The sequence below is a fragment of the Mus musculus genome, chromosome 2, assembly GCF_000001635.26.
Source record: "Mus musculus strain C57BL/6J chromosome 2, GRCm38.p6 C57BL/6J".
Lineage (NCBI taxonomy): Eukaryota > Metazoa > Chordata > Mammalia > Rodentia > Muridae > Mus > Mus musculus.
The window spans coordinates 117,968,414-117,985,471 of record NC_000068.7 but is presented as its reverse complement, the minus strand read 5'-3'; the positions used below and the strand labels follow the sequence as shown (position 1 = coordinate 117,985,471).

The 17,058-nt window shown below is 41.2% G+C and overlaps 1 long non-coding RNA gene across 1 annotated transcript in view; it reads left to right on the top strand.

Annotated features, from left to right (window-relative positions):
* Gm13986 (predicted gene 13986) overlaps nt 1-17,058 on the top strand; it is a 253,912-nt gene that overhangs the window by 125,731 nt on the left and 111,123 nt on the right. The gene's annotated exons all lie outside the window — the stretch shown is intronic.

Sequence of the window (17,058 nt, the reverse complement as noted above, 5' to 3'; positions counted from 1 at the left end):
GACTAAGGTCTTCAGGAACAGAGTTTAAATCTGCATATTATATGTTTTCAACGTTTTCCCTTCTAAGCACATTGCATATCTGGCATGTTGGTTATACATTTTCCCTTCTTTTAGCATTATCATCAAGGGTCTGCATAAGTATTGATCTACAAATTGGGAAGGATGCTGTCTGGATTATGTAGAGGTCTCTCTCAATAATGAGGTTTTGTGTGCCATTGCATGGGACCATTGGTTGGTGTACAGGTTGCAGTAGTAGTCATTGTATTTGTCTATAGGTGAGCACACTGGGTGGACTGGGGAAAGAAGGCTACTCACAGAAGGTTCAAACACGTCTTAGCTGACTTTAACAAACAGGGGTTACTTGACAATAACAAATATGGTCTATAGTGGTAGGGATTGTAAAACCTTCAAAAATTCTTGGGGTAAATTCTATTTTATTTCAAAATACCAGCAAAGTATCAAGGCACTGAATAATAGAGATTTATACAAAAGTAAAATGTTTCTTATAATATTTGGGATATGAAAATGGGGCTGGATATTAGACAGATCAGATAGTGTAAAAGTTCAACACTGCTGCCTCACATTACTTGAGACAACCACAACTTGAAAGCCACAAGTGACAAGAAAACCAAGTAACTCAGTTTAGCGTTGCCATTTAAGAGAAGTTACACGAAATTTGAGTATATTAGGATGTTACAACTTCTGCATTGACTGAGCATTGCGTCATATTTTCATAGATGACTGCCTATATGTAGAAATACAATGGCTGCACTTAATATCTGTAGAACTATTTTCCTTGGATTATTTAAGCTCCTAATACAAGCTTCAGCTGTTACATGGAGTTTTCTCTGCTGTTCTATCCTTTCTCACTACATCAACACTGCCATTCATGCGATCATACGCAAATCTAAGATCTCAGCCTCAGTGAGCTTCTCTCCTCCTTGCTTTTGGCTCCTATCTAGTCAGTGGTGGGCTTTTAGATACTGAGCCCAACACTTGAAGCTGCTCACTCTTCTATCTTGTGGCATCGCTGACATCCTATCCATAATATAGCTTCGAAAAACTTTCTATATTCTTGTCCCTTCCCTTCCTTCCTTCCTTCCTTCCTTCCTTCCTTCCTTCCTTCCTTCCTTCCTTCCTTCCTTCCTTCCTTTCCTCCCCTCCCCTCCCTCCCTCCCTCCCTCCCTCCTACCTTCCCTCCCTTCCTTCCTTCCTTCCTTCCTTCCTTCCTTCCTTCCTTCCTTCCTTCCTTCCTTCCTTCCTTCCTTCCAGATGGTAGACTAGACATGAGTCCTGCTCAGAAAATAAGATCAGTACTAAAGAGCTAAATGACCAGAAAACTTAAACACTGAAGTAATCTGGAGGTAAGGCTGGGAGAGGGTGATAAGTCAGCATACTGAGAGGGAGTTGGGATTGCCTTGTTCTGGAGTAGAGGCCTCACAAGTAAAAAGGAAATCCAGGACCCTGACCCCTGGTATCAGAAGCAGGAAGATGAGACTAAACCAGGTACCTCTTTCATTTATTTAGATAAGTATTTTGAACCTCTAATTTTACCTCAACACTTGGACTACTAGGTATGGAAAAGCTCGTATAGGCAGTTTCAGCTTAGGATAGTGTGCCTATGTGTACGTCTGTGTATGTGTGCGTTTGTACATGTGTGTGTGTACATGCACAGGAAAGCTATTGTTATTCCTCACAAGCCATCCTCTTGCTTTCAGAGACAGGGTTTTTTACTCAGACCTGGAGCTTGCTAACTAGTCTAAGGTGGCTGGCCAGTAAGCCTAAGGGCGTCACCAGTCTCTGCATCCCTGGTTTTTGGGATTACAGATGTACTCCACCTAGGCCTCCTCAGCATGGGTTCTGGGTTGCAAACTCAGGTCCTTATGCATGTGTAAAAGGACTTTGCTGTCATCCTTGCCCCCAGTTTAGGACACTTCAGCTTCAGGGCAATGCCAGAAGTACCGAACTCTCCCTGCTTCTTCATATTCTGCCAAAGATGTCACCACGTATTTTCTAGTGTCAGAAATTCTTTGGGCATTTGTCTTTAGTTGCACAATATGAGAGTGAAGACTTAAACATGCAAATGTGATAAATGATGACTCCTTTTGTTGAAGTTTGGAAAGGGACTGAAGAGGGGAATTTGGAAACTCAGAAATGACGCCCCACTCTTTTGTTTCTGCTTGGGCTAGTGCGAGCTTTCAGCCAATGCCTGTGAGGACTGCTGTTTGCTTTTTGTATGTTGTTTTGTTTTTGTTTTTATTTCTTCCCAGAATTCCTTTAATGTTCTTAATCTCTAATCACAAACTTTGTCATTTAGTCTAGTGTTGTTGTTTTTTTTTTCTCACATAGTGACTTATGTTGCCTCCAGTGGATATGTCTGACATACTGGTTATTCATATGTCCTTTGTAAAAGAACAACGGCTTAATGTACCAGTGGAGTAATCCCATCTAACAAAGCAAGACAAACATAAAGGGAGAGAGGAGCATTTGCCTTGAGTTATGTGAACCAACTACAAATGTTGCATTGGTTTTTTGGTTTTTGTTTTTTTTTTATTTTTAGTGTTTATTGACAGTGGTGATGTTTTAGAAGTTTGTATTATATAGTGAAATTACAGTGGAGAATAATGGCTGCTCTTTGTTTAGAGCTTAGCAGCTAGATGTGTAGCCAAGAGGTCACAAGATTGTTTTCTGGAAACCTCTTCATTTTACAGAAAACAAAACAAAACAGAACAAAATCAAACCCACAAAAGCACCAGAAATTAAAGCTTATTTTATTGCACCTGGTGATTCGCAAAGCTAGGGCTGTCTTCACTCATTTAATTCAGAGCTTGTTCACAGCATAAATCAAGCAAGCTAGAGTTCCCTCGTGGTCTTGTTTCTTAAAAGTGTCCCTCCCTATCTCCCTCCAAGGCTCACAGGTACCCAGACAGTCTAACACGGAGGTGAATTCTGCTCACCACATTACATGGGAGCACGTTTAGAAATGGGGAGGCAGGGTAGTTTCTTTCCCTCCCCTTACATCCCTCAGTGCATTTCTGGGCCTGCCTGAGCAGAGGTATTTGGCTAACTCCTGGTTTTTTTATTACATGGATAATTAAAGTCTGAGTGAGAAGTCTGAGTGAAAGTCGTTATCACTTGCTGGATAATTAGTTCATTATACCTTAGGTTATGAGTCAACTGAAGGGAACCTACACTGAAGCTTCATCTGGAATCAATAGAGGGACCCCATCTGATGGAATTAACATCTTCCTTAGTATAAAACTGCATGTTAGGACCATAGGAAAGTGCAGGTCTTGAATCATCCACACTAAAACTGTTGCTTCTCTTTGTGGGACTCTTGTAGGTCATGTGTGAATGCACGTGTGCACATAGATAACATACTTGGGTGTGTATGTGGCAAGGCAGAGGACAACCTTAGTTGTTGTTCCTTAAGAATGCCTCTCATCTGATTTTGAGATAAGGTCTCCCATTGACCTGGTGCTTGCCCATTAGGCTAGGCTGGCTGGCCAGTGAGTCCCAGCCATCCATGTCTCCTTCTTCTCAGTACTGGGACTACAAGCAGGAATCTGGTACCTGGATTTTGAGATCTGTTCCTGGATTTGAACTCAGGCTCATGCTTGCAACTACAAGCCACTATGCTAACTGAGCCATTGTCTCAGTTGGAAGCAATTTTAAAATTCTTTTCAATACTATCTTTTAAAGTGGACCATTATATCCCTTGACTTTTCCTGAAAAATAGGGATTTTTTAGTAGCTAATGAGGAGTTTTTACTCTTGCCTCATTGGCAATTAGAAGTGCATTCTGATATACAGAGTCAAGGATAATTTCTACACACCTAACAAATCTAGTGACCAAAAGGAGTGTCGTTCCCGAGTCTCCCCACACATTTGATCCTTGTTCTCTCCCCAGAGTGGGAACTAGCAACATAGTGAGCCTCCTGAGCTGCAGAGAATGCTTGTGCCTCAGAAAACCTGTTAAGGGAAGATGAGCTTCAGAACAGCTCAAGTGTTTCCTTGCATTGACACTTCATTTCCTGTCACCACGAGGGGAAAAGTGTCAGAGAGATAGTCACTCGAGAGATAGTCACTCAAAAAGTTAGTCATACTGGGAAACTTATCATTCCTAGGCACTGGTTCCTCTGTGCCAGGGGTGGTACATGTGTGGTCCATCTTGTGTATTCAAGGTACTTCCTAGTATTATCACGGATTCTACCAGGGCACTATTTCCAGATTGTCATTTGTCTTTTGGTTTCCAGTACCACCATCAAAGAAGACAGATGTATTTCCCTCTGACATTATTTGCTGATTACCTCTCAAACTGATGCAATCACTTCTCTGCATAGTCAAGCCATAAGCCAAAACCATCTATTGCCAGAAACCCGTCAGCCCAGCTGATTTCCAGAATAGTCCAGTTAATAGTATCCAGAGGCAAAGTCTTGGCTTGGCTCTCACATAGGCTATAGCTAGAAAAGCAAAAGTGGAGGCCTGGGCACTGGAGGTGTTCTGTTGATGAGCTGGTGGGGCAATGAAGATAAAGTCCACCCTTTGGCTTCTGATAGGAATGGATTTAATTCAGCCCATGTGGTAAAAAGTCAAGGTACCGTCAAGGCTGTGTGAGAAGGAGAATCCATGACCACATACTTTCCATTTGGGCTACCATAAGCATTAATATTTCTGGCAATGAAAAGACCACAGCTGCCCACTCACTATAGATGTTTTCTTAGGTCCACCAAATTTGCACATACATTCATACAGAAATTACTACTATCATTAAGTGCTACGGAACATATTCTGGGGGGCAAAAAATATGAGACCACCTCTAATATGAATTTTATCTATTTAATATGAGAGGGATTCCATCTAATAGATATAATACATAATCAAGGCCAAATATTATAATAACCACATCAGCCTGAGCCATAAGCCAGGGTTATCATGAGAGTGTGTTGTGACACTCATCTTCAGTTGGACAATAAAATATGACTTACTGCGACCTTCATCATTCACGGCCACTTATCAAATTCCTGGTATGCATCTAGACACCTGCATTCACTCCACCAGGTGTTTTATATGGGAGTTTAATCACCACAGCAAAGGCCTCCTGAGGAGGAGGAGAGGAACCAGGTCAGCTAAGGATCAGAGGCAGAGAGGGTTAACAGAGAGGTAGGCTGGTGGGCACTTGGTGTCATGATTGTCTGGATGTCTGCCACATGTTGTACTTGCTTGTCACTCATTTAAATCTGAGTTATCGACGGAATGGTTAAGAGGGAGAGAGAAACAGATAATGCTTAGAGAAGAAAGCTGTGATCAGATTGGGTAGAGTTTTGGATTTCCGTCTTAAGTTGTTTAAATGTGATGTTTCTAGAGTGCTTGAATTCCTTCAAAGGCCAGCATAGCCATCCATAACACATGGTACCCTATACATTTTATCCAGATTGGTTGTGGTTTCTGTTCATTCTTCTTTTCTTCATTTCTTTGTTCATTTTTTATTTTTTGAGACTAGGGTTCATGTAGCCCAGGCTGGCCTCACATTCCTGACGTAGCTGAAGGTGATCTTGGACCTTGGCTCCTCTCTGCCTCCACCTCCTATTTTTAATGTTTTCTCAAGAAGTGGAGTGATAGAAAGGACTTGCCGTTGAGCTCAATTCTTTTACAGAATGCTTGCTAAAGTTTGTTGATGCTTCAAGCACCAGAGTTGAGTACCAACTGAATATGACCTCTTAGTCTTTGCTTGCTTGCTGTTTTGGTAGCTCTTCTCTATGTGTGATAGTAGGGAAGACTTTAGGTAGTCAAACTAGAGAGCAGTGTGACCCTAGTCTTTTAGGCTATAGGTGATAGGAAGGCGGGAGGGTGTTGTGACATAACAATGAACCCACCTGGGGAACAGTGACCTTGCAGTAGGTTCAGAAACACAAAGGTGGGTTATCTGTGGAAGGGATCCAACAGTGTCATAACAAGTCTACATTGACTGAAAGCATAATAGGTCACGAAGAATCCGGAAATTCTCACTGCAACTTTCTGTCAGCCTTTTCAAATATTCTCCCCCCCTGCATTTTCTGCTGCGTTTTATATCATTGTTCACACACTGCTTTTGAAATGATTTTCTGCTGAAGTTCATCTCCCCCTTTAACTGTGCGTCTTCCTTTCCATGGGCTCCCTGTCTTCTACATTCCACAGTTAGCTGGACTGTATTTCCCTCTGATTCTTTTGCATTTCTACCTGCATAATTTTATTAAATTTCAGACTTTAAACTTTTTTATGTGATGGATAGCTTTAGTTGTCAACTTGACAGAAGCTAGACTCACCTGGGATTAGGAGTCTCAATGAGGGCTTACCTACATTGGGTTTGGCTTCCATAAGCCTGTGGGGAATTGACTTTTTTTTTTTTTTATTGAAAGTAGATTTTTTTCTATACAATGTATTTTAATTATGGAATTCCATACCCTGACTCCTCCCAGTTCCTTCCTACCTCCCTTCACATCATGATCCACCCCATTTTTGTCTGTCTGTCATTAGAAAAAAGTGCTATGGCAAAGTTTTGCCCTTTATCACTGCACTGATCACACTGGGAGTGCAAAAGAAGTTACGGTCAAGCCTATGCCCACACTCTGCTGCAGTGTGTTCTGGCACACCAAAGATATGAAGAAAAAAATTTGGCTTCATCAGAGTTTTAGGGTCAAGGGCAACAAGGAAAAACACAGTTTTCTTTCTTCCTTCCTTCCTTTCTTTCTTTCGTTCTTTCTTTTTTAATACTGAAGTTAGTGTTTCCTACTACTTTTTTTTTTTTTGGCTGTCCTGGAACTCACTCTGTAGACCAGGCTGGCCTCGAACTCAGAAATCTGCCTGTCTCTGCCTCCCAAGTGCTGGGATTAAAGGCGTGTGCCACCAGAGCCCGGCTTTTTTCTTTCTTTCTTTCTTTCTTTCTTTCTTTCTTTCTTTCTTTCTTTCTTTCTTTCTTTCTTCCTTCCTTCCTTCCTTCCTTCCTTCCTTCCTTCCTTCCTTTCTTCCTTTCTTTCTTTCTTTCTTTCTTTCTTTCTTTCTTTCTTTCTTTCTTTCTTTTTTTTTTGGAATGATCAACTTTTAACTCCTATATTGGTAATGATGCTTGAAGTCTCTTTAAAAAGCCTGAGTATATCACTTTTTTTTCCTTTTTTAGAATAAGGGTCTTTCAGTTTGGGAAAAGTTACTACAGGGGTAAAGTTAAAGTCTTTGGTCTGGAGATTGGCTGGTGATAACATGGTCCTGGCTAAGTGTGTCTGGAAAGCCAGGGGAGTTCGGTTTTAATAGTACCTCATGTCCCACTGGTTGGGGGGTGTTTTGGAGACAATCCCAACTTAAATACTTCACAATAATACTCCTTCAAGCCCCCTGAAGATTGACTAAATCTGAATCATCTATGATCAAAATTATGAGGACATGTTGGTCACTTCAAATCTTTTTGATCCAGCCTATACCAGACATCTACAAGGTTGTCTGAACAGCGGCCGCCATATTGCAGACCAGTTCCATAACTTACCCAGATCAAGCTTTTTGCCTATATCTGTTGATTTACCATTTTCAATGCACAATTGAAGTAAGGACTATTAACTCTAGCTATGGGGCAAGAAGCTGGAGCTTAGAGTGGTTATGTGTTCTTTCCTAGGTTTCAAACCAGAGGTATTTTTCTAATGCACTTTCCCCGTAGTTCTTTCTTGACTTTCACTTTTGCTAATGAGTGGATTTCTTAGGTTCTGCACTCTTTCTTTGTTCTAGTTTGCTTCTCTGTTGCTGTGATAAACAGCATGGCTATAATCAAGCTGGAGAAGGAAAGGGCTTCTTTAGTGTTCAGGCTGCAGTCCATTATTGATGGAAGGCAAGGCTGGAACTCAAGGTCAAGACCTGGAGGCATGAACTGGAGCAAAGACCACTGAGCCATGCTCTCCTTGGCTTGCTACCTTTCAGACACAGCTCAGTCCTATTTTCTCAGGGGTGGCACCACTCATAGTGGGATAAGCCCTCCCAAATCAATCACTAATCATGAAAATGTCCCCACAGACCTGCCCACAGGCCAGTCAGATGGAAGCAGTTTCTCAATCGAGATTCTCTCTCCTCATGTATGTCTAAGCTTTATTGTCAAGTTGGCAAAACTTAGCCAGCATAGTCCTCATGAGAAAAGATGATGGGATGTCAAGGTCATGGGATGGTCAATGCAGGATGACGCATTTGAGAGGCCTTCAGGGCGTTCTGCTCGTGCTAGCATGCTAGCGTGGCGCAATCCCGGTTCCTGCTCTGCTCATGGCTTGAGTGATATCTGCGGCAGAACAGTGCAACATTTTCCCTGCAGAGACCACAGAGGAAGCCACTGTGCTCTGTGTGACGGCAACAGATGATGGAGAGAAAGTCAAGGTCTCCAGTCCAAAGACTCATGATGGCAACTATCAAGAGGAAGGATATTTGTTTTTGTTTTTATTTTATTTTTTTAATTTTAGTGTGGAAATTATTGGCTTTGTCAGTGTAACCTTTTATCCAAGTAATTTGTGTTTTATATAGAGCTTCAACACATTTCATTTTTATCCTTACTAGCAGGTGCTAATTGTACAAATGGATATGTTTTAGTGTGACACTTTTATGTGTGCATATACCCTACCACTATCATGTCCACGGACTTAACATTTTTCTCTCCTTCCCACAATTTCTGTTTCCTTTATTTGGGTGCCTTCCTCCTTCCCAATAGCCCGTGCCATGCTCTCAAGTCCCCTCCCTTGTTTCTTTCCATATATTGCTCATTTATGAAATTTTGGAATTTGTACACTTAGCTACCAACATTGAAATTATCAACCTACATAAATAAACAAAAGTCAACTCCTGCTCAAACTCACAGCTGAAGTTAAGCCTGACCTCCCATTGTGTATATTCAGATCTCTGTGACTCTGACATACCACTCTTTCCAGGTGGTATACCTGGAAATTATTTGAAATATAGCAATAATAGTTACAATAGTCTGAGCAATGACAGCACCTCTGACCCCATTTATTTACCTCAGAGTTTATCATTAGCCCCTCCATCCTAGCCAGGGACTCTACAATACAACCCTGGGTCTTTCTTCTTTAGCTGTGAAACACTCTTCTTCCTTAATTTGTACCCTATGGTGTTACACATTATGATAAAAGTAAAAATTGATAATATGTCTTCCCAGTTGTACTTGAAGGTATATGTAAATATTAGGATCTTTAATACAAATAAAATTATACTTTTATGACGTGAGTGAATATTTTTGTGTGTGTGAGTAAAAAGGCATGCATGGTGCATATGTGGGTGTTGCCTCTCAAGTGTAGCCTACCTTGTTTGTTTAAGTAAATTGAAATTTACTTTATTGTTTTATGTGTGTAAGAATTTGCCTGAGTTTAAGTCTATGTACCACATGCATGCCCAGGACCTAGGGATGCCAGAGGAGGGCATTGGATTCTGTTTAACTAGAGTTACAGTTTTCACCATGTAGATACTGAAAATCAAACCCAGTTCCTCTAAGAGAGAAGCCAGTGCTCTTAAATGTTGAGCCATATCTCTAGTACCCACATTGTATTTTAACAATTATTTTAGTAATTCTTTGAGAATTTCATGCAGCATTGTATTTTGAATGTGTTCACTTCTTTGAGGCCCTTTTACCGCCATTTCAATACTCCAGTCCCTTCATACCCAACTTTGAGATTGCTTCTTTTCTTTCTTCTTTCTTGATTAAGTTCTGTTTGTGTTATCCAGCAAGTCTTGGTATTTGGGTCTGCCTGGTATGTATGGTATACAGTTAACCCCTCCCCTTTTAAAAAAGATGTCTTTCTCTTTCCCAGCAGCTATCAACTAATAGCTCCTTGGCTATTGATGGGATTCTGTGCGTGTCTTTTCCCCGTCATGATGGTATTTTGTCTCTTGGTGCTTGCACAGGTCTTTTGCACACTGTTACAGCCACTGTGACATCTTAAATACATCTTGCTGTGCATGGAAAACACTATTCCCTGGAGCTTTCCCCAAACCACTGGTTTGCAAGCATTGTTCATCTTCAGCAACTAATGGTATTTTAATGAAAAGAATATGCATGAAGATTGGGGAAGGTTTTGTGTCTTCTCTGCTGAGCTCTTTTGCTTCAGGTGCATACAGGTTGGATACTGGATAAAAATCAAAAGCTCCATTTTTTAAAACCAGGACAAGCTGAGCTTGGTATGATTAAGCAATTGCCCAAAATCTCACAATGAACCGTGGCATAATTTGACCACAACTAGAAAGAATTTGGAAGTAAGCACAATTGGTTTTTGACTTCACTATATCAGCAGAGAGCATTTTCAGGTCTCAATTAAGCAATAGATTACAATCTAATAAAATGCTAACTTGTAGTCCTTTCTATAAAAATGTTATGTTCTTTCAGGAGCTTCTTTAAGATAGACAAACAAATAAACAAACAAACAAGACCTACGCACAAATGCTACTCCTCAATGGTGGAGGCAGAATAACATATGAAGCCACCAGTATCCAGGCAGCAATCAATGCTTATACTGTGGAACGACAATACACCTCACCTAGGAATTAAATAGATGTTTTTCTTATCTGATCTACTAATAGCCACTGGAATGATGACATTAGTTCTCACCCCCGAGCCTTGCTTTTTCCCTCTTTCTTTATGCACACAACAGCTACAGAGTAACCTTCAAAGAACTCATGGCTGTTGAGGCCCAGCAAAGAGACTTAGGTAGACTTGGACAAAGAGACTTCCTGATGTGAGAACCTGTAGGAGAGAATGATCTACAGACAGAAAATTTAAGTTGTTTGATTCCAAATGTGACTCATACATTATGTGGAAGACAAACCCAGAGATAAAGTATTTGGTTAGAACTTGCTTTGGCATATTCCAAACCACAGTTGAATGAATTATTCAATGGGGAAATAGAGCAACTTCTCCAGTTCTCAGATGTGTGTGTGTGCGTGTGCACATGTTTATGTGTTCATGGTTGTGTGTGCATGTCTCTCTCTCTCTCTCTCTCTCTCTCTCTCTCTCTGTGTGTGTGTGTGTGTGTGTGTGTGTGTGTGTGTGTGTGTGTGTGTGTGTGTGTGTGTAAAGCGTGTTGAGGAGAAATAGCAGGGTTGGGGAGTGCTGTCAGGGAGAGAGAGAAGAAACTGAAGCTATTTCATCCTAACACTGAGCTACTGCAATGCCATTTTGATGGATCTGACATCTAATGTGGTCACCACCAGGTGAGCCTTTGAAAATGAACAAGGGGTCTTGGTCATACCTGTACAGCTCTGGGATACAGGAATGGCTTCTGTGATGGGAAGACCAGGGAGACTGAGTTCCCCAGTGGTGTGAGGGCTGGAGCAGAAAAGGCTTAACATGGGAGCTGGGTGTCACTGACTGTCTGGCTTGCCTGTGCAGGGCATGTAGGCATGTGCAGGCTTTGTCTTCCTTCCTGTAGTATTTAAACAGTTTCCTTTATGGATTCTTTTTCTGGGAACAGTTTCTTCTTCTTCCTTCTTCTTCTTCTTCTTCTTCTTCTTCTTCTTCTTCTTCTTCTTCTTCTTCTTCTTCTTCCTTCTTCTTCTTCTTCTTCTTCTTCTTCTTCTTCTTCTTCTTCTTCTTCTTCTTCCTTCCTCTTCCTCTTCCTCTTCCTCTTCCTCTTCCTCTTCCTCTTCCTCTTCCTCTTCCTCCTCCTCCTCCTCCTCCTCCTCCTCCTCCTCCTCCTCCTCCTCCTCCTCTTCTTCTTCTTCTTCTTCTTCTTCTTCTTCTTCTTCTTCTTCTTCTTCTTCTTCTTCTTCTTCTTTCCTTCCCGTCTCCATCTCCTTCTCCTTCTCCTCTTCTCCTTCTCCTCTCCTCCTCCTCCTCCTCCCCTCCCCCTCCTTCTTCTCCTTCCTCTCCTCCTCCCCACCCTCCTCCTCCTCCTCCTCTTCCTCTTCTCTAAGTTGAATGTAACAATTCTATTTCCAGAGCATAACCTTTGCTCCTCTTTTCATAAAATCTGACCCTCTCTCTAAAAAGAGAAGGGCAGAGTACAAACCTCAGGTCTCTAGCACTGTCAGGTGTTACATTTAATCACAGCATCTCTCCTTTCCAGCTAAGTTGAACAATTTCAGGGCATGTAGATAACAAGCAAGTATGTGACAACACATTTGTTATTATTACATATGCTTATTTACTGTGTGTTTTATTGAAAATAATCTTTTCTTACAATATATTGTGATCACACTTATCTCCCCCCCAGAACCTCCCCATTTTCCTATCCACCCAGCTCCATGCTATTTTTCTTTTATTTAAAAAATCAGGCAAACAAACAAACAAACAAACAAACCAGAATTTAAAAACAATCAGAGACAAATCATGAGAAACACACACAGAGAAAAAAGCAAAAAAACCCACAAAATTAGAAGCAAAAGACTAGTAAGATGAAAAATGCCCAAATAAAGCAAGATGAGAAAAAAATCTTTGAAATTATCATTGAGTTTGTTTTATGTTGGACACCACCTGCTGAGCATGAGGCCGCCTTTAAGCATGGTTAATGTATCCGATGAGACTTCATTGGAGAGAGATGTTTTCCTTTGTAAGCAGTTGTCAGTTAATGATAGCTTCTTGGTAAAGAATAGGAGCTCTTGTCCACATTCCCACATCAACTCTGGAACCCCATCTGTTTTAGACATGTGCAGGCCCTGTGCATACTGTCACAGTAAATTTACATGAGTCCATATGTGCATCAGTCCAGCTGTGTCTGGAAGATTCTGTTTCCTTGGTACCATCCTTCCCCACTGGCTCTTACAACCTTTCTGCTTCTCTTCCACATCTCTCTTAGATAAACCACACAGTGCTCTTTGTTTTGTCTTTTGAGCTTGACTTTAATTTGAAAGAGTGAAGTTCAATTCTCACTAGCATGCTTTCTTAGCCAAGAAATGAAATGCACTTTGGTGAATAAATGCTACTATGTGAACCATGAGCTGTGATATTTTAAATTACACCCTATACTTTATGACAAATGTGGCCCAGCCATATCCACTGGAAAGAGGGAAAGTCATGAAGTCAGCACAGCTTTTTCACACAGTTTGCCTAAGAATGGGCAAACATTTATTTGGGGCTGGCTTATGGTTCCAGAGGCTTGCTCCATTATCATCATTGCAGGAAGCATGGCAGCATGCAAGTAGAAATGGGGCTGGCAAAGGAGATGAACGTTCTATACCTTAATCTGCAGGCAGCAGAAGGGGATTGAATTCCACACTAGGCCAAGCTCGAGGTATATATAATTCCAAAACCTACCCTGACAGTGAAACACTTCCTCCAAGAAGGCCACACCTCTTAATAGTGCCACTTTCTATATGCCAAGTACTCAAATACATTACCCTAAGGGGTCCAAACCTATTCAAATCACCACATTCCATTCCTTGTCCCTCATAGTCTTGTAGCCATATGTAATGCAGAATGGAGTTTCTACAACCCTCTTATTCTATTTTTGACTCTAAATCCAGAGCCATGAGGAAAAAGCTGCTAAATTCTGCTGCTTTTGGGGATTAGAACATGGCCCTTTGGTTCAATTACATCTTCATCAACTTTCTATTTCCCATAGTTCCCTTCATTGCCTATGCTTGGCTATCCTGGAATTTGTTCTTCAGATTCTTTGGCCTAGAACTCAGAGACCTGCATTCCTCTGTCTCCTAAGTATTGAGATAAAGGGTTTGTACTACCATGCCTGGACCTAAGCTTTTCTTTCAAGATCAAGGTGTGTGCCAATCTAGATCAAAAGTATGTGTCATCCCACTTCACATTCCCCCTTAAGATCTGGATCAAAAGCTGACTTTTCCAGCCACAAAATCTGGATCAAAGGCAATGTTGTCTTTCTGCCTCAAGATCCAGATCACAGATGTGCACTCCGTTTCTGGATTGTAGTTCATTCCAAATATAGCCAAGTTGACAATCAAGAATAGCCATCAAAATGATGTAATGATATATTAAAAGGAGTTAGGTATGAGTGCTTGCTATTCATTAAAAGACTGTTTATAACATCTTCTATTTGTCTAGAGTGCTTTAAAACAGCAAATACTGCCAGCCTAAAGCAGGCTGTCATATAATATATGTGTTTGCGTTGGCAGAGACATTCTTTAGATTCTTAATTGGAGTTATTGGGCTGAAAATAAAATCTGTTCTATCTGTACTTTCTAATTACTGAATTTGTAACCCCAGACATAGTGAAAATCAAACACATATCCAGGGACAAAATGACATAATCTGTACTTGGATTCAATAGTCTGCCTTTGTTCTGTGAAACTTGTATAAATAAAGAAGTGACCTGATAGGTAGTCAGTCAGAGCTGCAAGATTCCCTTGACTGCTGCATCTGGCTTCCTCCTCCTTTGATGACTCCTTCTCTCCTCTCAGGTCACCCTGTCAATGGTCAAGGAAGCCCTCATTTCATCCCTGGCACAAATGTAAGACTTTTTAAAAGGCTTGCGAAGTTTTAAGGTTTCAAAGTTTTAAGATGTCAAAGGGACAATTTTGTGCAAAGTAAGCAACTGATGTTCCTTGTAGCCTCAGTGGGCCTAGAAGATGGACTCTTTGCTTATAACCTAGACTGGGAATAGTACGACAGAGTAATCCCATAGACAAGATGCAGTGATATGAGCTGGCAGCGGGAAAGTGAGTAATATGGGTCACGGTGAGTCATTCTGTGTCCATGGTGATAATTTGATTCTCTAGATCCTAAGAGTTATAGAACGTATATCCTTGCATGGAAAGGGAAGCAGGCTCATTCATCCATTCAGTCAACCAATATTGAATAAACATTTGAAACATCCCATTGGATGTATTTATCACACATGGTGCTAAGTCATATAAAGATAATTTCTTATAAGTATTTAAGCAAGAATAAGGTGACTGAAATCTAAGGGGATAGGCTAGGGGTGGAGAAACTGATTATCATTAAGGCAAAGCTGAGTTAGGTGATAAAGCTCTGACACACAGATATGAGTTGTTGTGATGATGGCTACACTTGCTTTTCAACTCGACACACCTGGGAAGAGGGAACCTGAATTGAGGAATTGCATACATCAGGCTGGCCTGTGTGGATGTATATGGAGGCATTTTCTTGACTGTAATTGATGTGGGAGAGCCCAGCATATTATGGGCAGCACTGTGTCTAGAAAGGCCATCCTGGGTTTTAAGAAAGGTAATTGGGAGAGCCAGGGACAGCAAACCCATAATCAGTGTTCCTCCATGGTTTCTGCTTCAGTCCCTGCCTCCAGGTTTCTGCCTTGAGTCCTTGCCCTTCCATCCCTAGATGATGGACCATAACCTGAAAGCCAAACAGATCCTTCCCTTCCCAAGTTGCTTTTGGTTAAGATTTTAGCACAGCGTGAGAAAACATAGCAAGACTGTTAGGTAAACAAAAGGCAAGCCTGACAAGGGTTGTTGGCTGTGGCCATGAGTTTTAACTCTTCTAATTACATAGAAGGCTTGGGACAGGAACTCAACAGATAACATCTGTATTTCAAGAAGATGATCTGGCTGCTGGTGGAGTGTCCAGAAAGGGAGTGAAAGAGAATTATGGGGATGACAGAAGTGAGGCTATGGTGACAGTCATGGCTGGAGGCTTCATGGCAGCTTTAGTGGGCTTTGACATTTATATGTCCATTTGTCTGGAGATGTCAGGAAAGATTATGTGACACTGGCAAAGCTGCCCATTTTGTGGACAATTTATCTGTATTAAGACAAGGACATTAAAGGTTTGGCACTTATCTGTACCAACTGGGTATTGTTAAGTTTGGTGTGGATATTGGTGATGTATGCAATGCCATGTGTTTCCTTAGGGTTTAGCAGTCTGTGAAGTTAGAGGTACCAGATTCTATGAGTTTAGGCTTATATAGCAGGCAATGAAGGTTTGTGCACTCATCAACTTTCTGATTGCTCACATTCATGTATTTATTATTCATTTGCTTTCTTCACTCAGCATTCCATGCTGTTGGAAATGCAATTGCCTGTTCAGCAATGCCAGGGTGACTCAGTGAACCAGGATTCCTCACACCAGGGACATACTTCTTTCTGGCAGGGACATGTCCCTATGAGCATCCCATGCTCTCCAGGTAGGGTGCCCTTATTTTATCTGTGTGCTGGCTGTCACTGATAGTGAGATGAATTAAGCAGCAAAGCTCATGCTCACATAACATGCAGCTCTTCACACAGATGGTCAGGATGTCACAGGAAACTCTGAAGGTCACAGACACTTTGTGCCTGTGGTCATGTGGTTGCTTATGGTGGTGCAGCAGTCTTTCTTACCTTCTTGTAGTCTATCAGAAATACCAAACAGTAGGCAGACCAAAAAGACATTTCTCAGTCAGACCACATGAATCTCTAGAACCTCAGACATATTATTATAAAGTGCTAAGAATCCAATTTACTCACCCAAGAGGAGAGGAGAATTGTATTATTGTAATTAGTATAATTTCAAAATTCTCATGGACACTAAATGTAGTAGCGGTGCTTACTCCAGGAACCATGCAACTGTTAGTTTCTTTCCCCATTTTAACCACATAATGACTAGCATACCCAATGTCACCCTGGCCCCAGAGTCTTCTGTGGTAATGAATGACACCCACATCCTCATGTTTGGTAACTGGTTTGGGGTAATGTGGGAATTTCACTTATCTGTGCTATTCATTCATTTAAGGACTTGAGTACCTGAGCTTCCAGTAGAGGAAGAAGTAGGGGATCCTTTGTCTTAAGCTCTGAGATTCTCTAACTGTAACTTTCATCCCTGTCATACAGTCCAGTGTCAATCTCTAACAGATGCATGAGTAAACATGGTAGAGCTTTCAAACAGCTAATGAGTGAGCTCTTTGTATATAAATGTATTGGTGCCTCCTTTGAATCTTTGATCATCTTTTGTTATATTCTCAGGTTTGTAAACCCATGAATGTATGAATTATCAATTCCGTTATGCCTAAACTGGCTTTTTCCCCTGATTTCAAATGGTGCTTTGGGTTCCATTACATCTGGGGTGTCTCCTCTATGTTGACTTTGAGGACCAAGCGTTTGTTATAGCTTTATAAACTGTAAAGCACCATGA